The following is an 8,722-nucleotide window of genomic DNA, read 5'->3' on the forward strand; positions in this document are numbered from 1 at the left end:
TACCTCTTTCAAAGAAAGAAGACTCAGAGAAGAAGGGGCAGAACCAATCCCAGGTTTTTTCATTGACCAACAAAAGAGCAAAGGAAAGCACTCTTCTCCTATTTTCTAATTGACCAAGATAGGAGAATTTTTTAATACTAAGGGCCCTAATTTTATTTCTGGAATTATTTGATTATCTCAGTTTGCTGATGCTAATTGATATCAAATCAATAAGCAGGAACTTGAAACAATCTCCCATCCTTTTGTGCAGTAGGAGTGTGGGGCAGCTGGTGGATCACAGGAATAGGGTTGGGGAGTTATTGTTGTTGTTACTGTTGTTCATTTGAACAGTTGGTATTATGAAGATTGTATATAAGGTTACCTTATTTCTGCATCTTCTCAACTGTTTTGCCTTATATTTACCCTTTTCCTCTCCCACTTGACAAGATTTCGCTTTACATTCAAAGATCTTTTTGCTGTGTTTGTCCTGTTTTAGCCTAGTGGTGATCACCTTTTAGGGCTGGTGCTGCCCACTTGGACAGTTGTGTCATTGGGTTCTGTTGCACATGTTTGATGTAGATGACACATTTCTTTCTATAAACTTGGACTACTTTGCCAACTTGCTGACCTTTGTTATGTCCTCATACAACCTGAACTGTTTCATCCTTTCAGATGGACATGGATGGAACATTGTACTTCTGTCTCAGCTCTTTGGAAAGAGGGAAAGACACAATCTTCCTGCAACTGTGGGAAGGTGTATTGAAATGTCTTTTATGGTTCTTGCTCTGGTTAGAAGTCACAAAGGGATTGAATTTCATTTTGGCTGCTGTTGCTTCAGCAATGGCCATAAAAGAGAAAAGAAGATGGTTTTTAGAGCAGTTTCTCTAATATAATCTCTTGGTCTGCTCAAGTGTATGGTTCTGACTTTCTAATCTCTGCTCAGCCTTTTGCCTGACCTAGTCAGTGTTTTTCTTTTAAAAGCTAGGATGTATAATTTTACACATGTGGAATCCTAGTTAGGCATTAGGCACCCTCTTTTATTTTTTTTAATTCTTTTAAGTTTATTTTATTTATTTTGAGAGTGAGAGAGAGTGCAAGCAGGGGAGGGGCAGAGAGAAGGGGAGAGAGAGAATCCCAAGCAGTAGAGCCCAATGCAGGGCTCCATCTTACTAACCATAAGATCATGACATGAGCCAGAATCAAGAGTCAGATGCTCAACTGACTGAGCTACCCAAGTGCTCCTAGTTTCCCCCTTTTAAATGAATGTTTGATTTCATCTTTTCTATTACTGTTGTTGTTGTTGTTGTTTTAAGTTTAAAGAGGCATGTTTTAAGTCATATCAGAGAGAGGTGCAGCTCAGGCTGCACCCTGAGCAGGTAATGCTTGAGCAGAGACTTGAAGGAGGTGGGAGAGTGAGTTCTGTGGATACCTAAGGGAAGAGGGGGTGGCAGGTATGTTATCCTGAAACAGGGAGGCCAGTGTATCTGGAATGCAGTAGGACATGTACCTAGAGAGACAGCAGAAGCTGAATCATGTGGGACCCTATAGGCTACATGTGAGAACTTTGGGTGTCACTCTGAATAAAAGTGGAGCCATGAGAGGGGGTTTGAACAGAGAAATGACATGATGTGACTAATATTTAAAAAAGAAGCACTCAGGCTGCTCTACTAAGAGAAGACTATTAGATGGATGAGGGCCTAGGCTGGGGAAACCAGTGACGAGGCTTCTTTAGTGAATTGTAATGGCCTGGACCAGAATAGTAGGCAGCAAAGGAAGTGGTGAGAAGTGACTGGAATCTGGATATATTTTGCATATAGGGCTGACATAACTTTTTGAAGGATTTTTGTAAGGTGTGGGAAAAAAAGAGGTGAGTAAAAGATGGCTCCAAAGTTTTGGGCCCAAGAAACTGGAGTTTCTGAGAGAACAAGACTGGAACATGAACAATTATTTGGAGTTGGGGTGAAGATGGTGATCCAAAGTTTGGATTTGGATATGTTAATTTTGAGATTAAAAATGTCTACTAGACTTAAAAGTAGAAAGGTTCACTAGACCTACAAAGTCATGAGACTGGCTGGGAACTACCAGGGAAAGAGGATGGATACACACACAAGAGACTAAATCCTGGGTCCCTCTTGCATTAAGAGGTGCTGGAGATGAGGAGAAACTGTCTGATTTGTTGCTCACAGTGAAAGTTGTAGAGGAGTACATTTTGAGGAAATTTATATTCACCTTACTTCCCAATTCAAACCCTAAGAAAGTGGGGTATTTGCTTCCCAGACGTAACAAATATTGCGTATCTGTTGCTTAAGAAGCATAGAACTCTAGAAATGTTCAGAATTTGTACAGAAAGTAGACAAAGTCATCTCCACATTGGGGACACTAAAACCTCTAAAAAAATAGTATAGAGCTAGCATCAGTAAATTTAGAAATGGCTTATAAATGTGTCAAATGTAGGTAAGTGGAGTAATAGGCAGAGCTGGGAAGTGATAGCCAGTGTTTTTAAGAAGAAAAGCCATGTGGTTAGTTTAGAAATGGTTCATGAAAGAGGTGAGCCTTGATCCAAATTTAGGAAGGAGAGAGCATGGATTTGTAGAAAGGAGAGAATTTCAAAATTGAGACAGGCCCATTAGCCACTGGATTAGTAGGACTAGTTTTTGATGAATGAGTCATTTCTTCTTTATTGTATCACTCAGGATCATAAGAACAGATGGCTCACCCAAAAAGAGCAATTTAGGAGAATATAATTAATGAACTATTTATAAAATTATAAGCAGGGTTAAATCAATAGGAAGGGCCAGGCTAGATTCTGTAGGTCCAGGGAACAGGCAAGGCAACTATGGTTGTAATTATAGGACAGGACCAGCTGACAGGGGCTGTGGTCTTCAGTGAAGGACCACAGGCACTGCCAACCTGTAATGTGGCTTGGAGAGAAGTAGGGGAATAAATACCCAAATTCAATGTCCTTCCATTGTCTGATATCCTGTTGGAGCCTCTCATTAGCAAGTTTCAGCAAAAACTAAAGGGCAAGCAAGTCTAGTGATGTGTTCCATACAAATCAGCCGCTTAGGGTACAGATCAGGTGGGGAGGGATGGGAAATGGATCCAAAGGACACACTGAGGCCATTCAGTACCCGTGTCTCCATAAAAAAGTTTATAATAAGACTGCGAAAAGTCAAAGAATTGTGAGAATTTCAGCATCGGAAGACCTTTGAACAATTATAACTTGAATAGTATACTCCCAATCTCCAATGTTAATTCTTTTTTTAAAAAAAAGTCATTCACCTTTTTTCCCCTTCCTTTTTTTTTGGGAGGGGGGCATTATTGTTTTGTTTGTTTTGTTTTGGCAAAGTTCTGCCCAAATTTGTTGTTTAATATTTATAAAGACCTTGACTTGCCTTTTCCTATTTAAGAAGAATCTGCTTTTAAACTGGGTACCAGGTTTTAAGTAAACAAGATCTTGGTTGGCTGTGCACTGTGCAGATAGTTTATGTCTTCAATATTGATACCCTAGCTTAACTTTTCTTCCTATTAGTTGTAATTGGATAACTTGTTACCAGATACAGGGGGTTAAAAGTCTCATGCAAGCAAAATAGTCACTCTGGAAATTGTCATTTTCCCCCTTCCATACGTTTCTTGTTGACTCCAATATTTACAACCATTCTCCTTATGACTTTAAAACCTTCTTACCATAGACATCTAATGAACATATTTAGTCCAACTATGTAAGTACAGTTAGTAAGATGAGGTAGAGGCTAAAGAAAACATCACAAAATTATAATGTTAAGGATGTGTACACTTATCTTGAAAATTATCTTAGAACAAACTTAATAATCTATTAGGAATATACATATCACTTGCAAATATCCATTATTTTCTCCCACAAGCATGTAGCTCTTGTTAAGGAGGGCTAACTCTCCCCTAATATCGATTTGCTCCTTCTTTCTTTAGTATTAGAATTCTCAACATTTAGCTGAGCACATGGCTGGCTAGATAAAGACTACATTTCCCAGCTACTCTTACTGCCATGTTTGGCCATATATTTTAGGATCTGGCCAATGATACGTAAGTAGAATCCAGCCACACTAGCAAGGGCTACAAAAGCCATTTTAGACTGGGGATGAAAGCCCTGTCTTGAGAATGGCAGAATGACAGTGTAGAAAGTGCCTAGGTCCTCAAGACTGAAGACCTGCCATATGACCCCTCGACTGCTTGTACTCCAGCTCTTATATGAGAAAGAAATCAATGGCTATTTCTTTGAGCTATTGTTCTTTTGGCCTTTGTGACAGCAGACAGACTTGTATCCCAGTTTACGCATGGCCCTTCTAATAGAGGCTAGTGTGCTAACTTGCAATGATAGTTGTCCTTTATTATCTGTTGATAGAGAACATATATAATGACAAAGAGGCGTTATAAATACAGGAAGATTTTAAATGGATTTTTATTTAATTAATCACAGCTATGTATATTTGAAAAACAATAGTACTTGCTTAGCTGAAATATATTGCTTAGTCACTCTACTGATAATGCTTGGACTGGCATATATATTTAAGGACTCTCTGTCAGACCCCTTCCCCAAACTACTTTTTGAAATCCATGGACTTAAGCCTTAGAGTTAAAAATGAGGTTAACAGACTAGGATCCAGCTCAGAAGATGCAAATAAAATCTGAAATGCCTGGTCAACTATGCAGCTGTTGATTATAACAGGTAAATGAAGAGAGTTGAGGCCCAGAGGGCCCAGCATCTAGTGGACATTGTAGGAACTTCCCCAGTATCACTTTGCCACTTTCCCATCACATAACAGCCATCCCGCTTAGAAGAGTGTACTGTGTTGAATAGTGTCCCCCCAAAATTCATGTTCACTTGGAACCTGTGAATGTGTCCTTACTTGGAAATAGGGTCTTTGTTAATACAATCAAGTTAAGATGAAGTCATGCTGGATTGAGGTGGGCCTTCATCCAGTGACTGGCATCCTTATAAGAAGAGGGACATTTAGATATGGACACATGGACGATCATCATGGGAAGATGAGGGCCAAGATTGGAATTATGTTACCATAAACCAAGGAGCACCAAGGATGACCGGCAACTACCAGAAGTTACAAGAGGCAAGGAGAGATCCTTCCCTATAGACTCTGGAGGGAACATGGCTCAGCCAACACCTTGATTCCAGAAATATAAGAGAATGAGTTTTTGTTCTAAGGCACTCACTTTGTGGTACTTTGTCATGGAAGCCCTAGGAAACTAATATAGTGGGGTTGATAATGCCCTCAGCTATAGGCTGAGGTTATAGTCAAAATGTTTCACATCAGGGTTGATCCATCTAAACAGAAGAGATGCCTGCTGCATTGCCGGAGCAGGGACCAAGTGGATCCTTCCTTTGTAGATGTTAACTTTTAGTTGCTGGATAAAGGTAGGTCAGGAGGATTCCAGGATAGATTGCTGTGCAGTGAGGAACATGTAAGGGGACACAGAGCATGGGCTACTTATCATCTGGTTTAGAAGCATTTCAATATTTAAAAAAAACTATGGAGTTATGTCAGCTTGTGCTAAACATATGCCTTTGTTGGTTTAAACTAATACATCTTGCCTTCCTGCTACTACAGATGATTCAAGAGTGGCCCAAATTGGATCAATCAGAATAAGGCTCAGGACTTTCATTTTCTGGGTGGGGAAGAACACACTCCCTCTTGGGAGATATGAGTGGGAAAGAAGGTGACCCTGGTTGCTGTGAGCTAAAATTGTGCAACCTGGAAAGAAATTAGTCTCAGGACAGAACCAATAATCAAAGAAGGGAAGAACTGAGACAACTAACTGCAGCCAAATCATCTGTAGCTTTGGTCATTTGCACCTGAGTCTCTCCCATCCTCTGGACTGTTAGTTACATGAGCCAATAAATTCTCTTTATTGTTTATGCAAGTTTGGGTTGGGTGTTCTGTTGTTTATAACTAGAAGCATCCTAATTGATACGGTCCCTGCGACTTTCTTAGCAGATATTTATCAGGTCCTTTTCTCCGAAACATTTTATTTTGATGTCTGCTAGTGTAATTATTTTGTAATTACCTTTTATGTTTGTGTTCTGTTAGTAAATGAAACGCCAGCCAAGCTTCAAGGAAATAGGATTTTGCTGAAAGACTACTATCATCAATTTTATACTGAATCCTTATTTTAGAATACAACCTAAAATCAAACAGACACACATGCACACGTGCAGGCAAGCATGTACACACACACACACACACACACACACACACACACACATCTGCTGCATTTTCCCCCACTGCATTCCTTGCCATACATAACAAAAACTAACTTGTATTATAGATGCTATTGATGGGCAAAATGGCACAAACAAACGGGAGAGGATATGTAATCTATGGGGGATAGTGGAAAAATAAAGGAAAGTATTCACTCAAAGAAATATGGCTTTGTGACTGAAATTTTCTTCTATAAGAGTAACTCCAGGATAAATCAAATGGTAGTGCAAGGGCCAATTTAAATATAGAGGCGAGCAAAGGGATGGAAATGGGGAGAGAGATGAATAGAGGCAGCCAGGGAAAAGTCATGAAGTTTAAACTCCTTTTCCTCTGTCTCGGCCTTCAAAATAAATCTTTCTTTTGCAGTTACAGGGGCCATTTCAAAACAGGGCTAAGGAGGGGCAGAAACAAAGTACCAGTGTCCTCTGTGGCCCCTTAAAAATGAAAAATTTGAGTTGACTCCATTGATTTAGGTTACCTTGAATACTGTTCATCTATTTGCATCCTGAATTTGAGGCTTCTGCTTTGTACTCCTCCTGGCAGTTACTGTCTGTACATCGTTAACAATAAATATTAGAAAATGCATTTCCAGATTTAGCCAACATTTCAGTTACCTTTGATTGATTTTGGAATTAGTATATTGCTTTCAATAATAAGGAAGAAAAAAGTTTAGAAAGGAAACTGTAAAAATGCTAAAGTAGTTTTTTCTTAGTATGCAATTCCTGTTAGATCGCTGGTGTCTGAGGAATACAGAACTGAGATCTTATCAATACATGCAGTACCACACATTTCCTATTTTAGTTGCTAATTAGTATTCAGGTGTGCAATGGAATACATGAAATTCAATGCTGATGCTGTTTCATTTGTGATTTAACATGTACGAGTTGTTACTATATGCAGCATTATCCTGTCAATGCACATGTATAATTGTTGTCTTTTCCTTTTTCTTTGTAATCGTAGTATCTCCATGTATTCATTTGATTCAATCTTCTCAGGGCATGCTATGAATACATCTTCTTGGTTACAAACAAATGATTACTTTCTGTAGTTTAGAAGTGAACATAAGAGATATCTGAGAGTCATTTTTAAAAGGTTTCTGTTGAGGCCTTACTTTAATTGACCAACTTGTTTAGAAATTGTAGTCTCCCCCTTTATTTCGTTTCACATAATTTGTGATTAACAGCTACATAAAATTGTAAACCATCAAATGGAACTAGTTTTATAAATATTGCGTGCCATTTTATGTTCTTCAATTTGTACTTCCCTTATCAAGTATTTTTATGTTAAAAAATTTCAAAGTTAATGTATGAGGAAGTAACTAGCTACTTTAGTTAGTTAGATTTCTCTTCCTTGAAGAAAATTACTATAATGGTTACTTTTGCTAAAATGCAATTACTGTCACTGTAACAATCAATCATATTTTTATATAAGAAACTTTAACAACTTTTGAATGCATTAAGAAAAGTAAATGAAAAAGACTCAGTGTGAAACAAGACTAGACACCCAAACCCCCACCCTGACATCTGATGGGAAAAAACTCAGCCACCTTTCTTGTAATTCATTTTAATACCTTAGCTAGGATCACTGTAGAAGTTTTATAATACAGTAGTAAAGCAAGTTTCTTAGAACATCATTGAAAAATGCAATGTATATTCAACAACTGGTGCTATTATTGTTTCTGGTGGATGGTTTACTCCTAAGCTGTCAGAGTCTGTAGTACGAGTTTTGTGAACTAAACCAGGAGACACCATTTGCATAGATTTAGCTTTGTTAATACTCCTAGAAATGAAAATATCTCCACAGGAAAAGTGAAGGTTAGGAAATATGAACTGTATCAGTTCTTGGCTTTGAAGAGATCACAAGTTGAGGTCAGAAAAATGGTTTTTGTCTCAAAATATTATGCAGTCACATGGAGACAGAGTTTTTTCCCAAAAACCTGTAATATTCTCATAAAGCTGGAATACTAAACATAACATGAGATTTCTGTACTGCTACTCAGAATATTATACCTCTCTTATAATATTGGAAATATAGAAACAGATAACATGGTGCAAACTATTACTTAATAACAAGTATTTTGACAGAATGAATACATTTAAGTGGGGGCATTAATCAAAATATATAAAAGAATAACATGTTATGGGTGAAACAGGTTGTTTTATGTTATGCATGCAATTAATGTCTGGGCTCATAGGCAATCATGAGCTCCATTCTCTTTCCTACTCCATCCCAGCCCTGCCCTCTATCCCCATATCTGTTTTGTTTTGTTTTTCTGTTTCCCCTAATGTCTTTAATGGTATCTCCATCCAGCTAGTGTCCTAAACTGGATACAGGAGAGGTATTTTGATTCCTCCCTCTTCCTTAGCTCCATCATTCAATTTATTGCTAGTAATTTCCAGTCTCAATTTCGGCCCCATATCAACCTTCTCTGTACCCTCTTCAAAGCCCCAGAATAATCAGTCTCTCTCCCTTGTCCTGCTTCCAGAGTT

The 8,722-nt window shown here is 38.3% G+C and overlaps 1 pseudogene; it reads right to left on the bottom strand.

Moving 5' to 3' along the window:
- Positions 1–274: 274 nt before the first annotated feature.
- Positions 275–797, bottom strand: LOC109269705 (60S ribosomal protein L26-like; annotated as a pseudogene).
- Between the last annotated feature and the right edge of the window lie 7,925 nt (positions 798–8,722).

This window comes from Panthera pardus, unplaced genomic scaffold, assembly GCF_024362965.1.
Source record: "Panthera pardus isolate Hobbes unplaced genomic scaffold, ASM2436296v1 HiC_scaffold_10, whole genome shotgun sequence".
Classification (NCBI taxonomy): domain Eukaryota; kingdom Metazoa; phylum Chordata; class Mammalia; order Carnivora; family Felidae; genus Panthera; species Panthera pardus.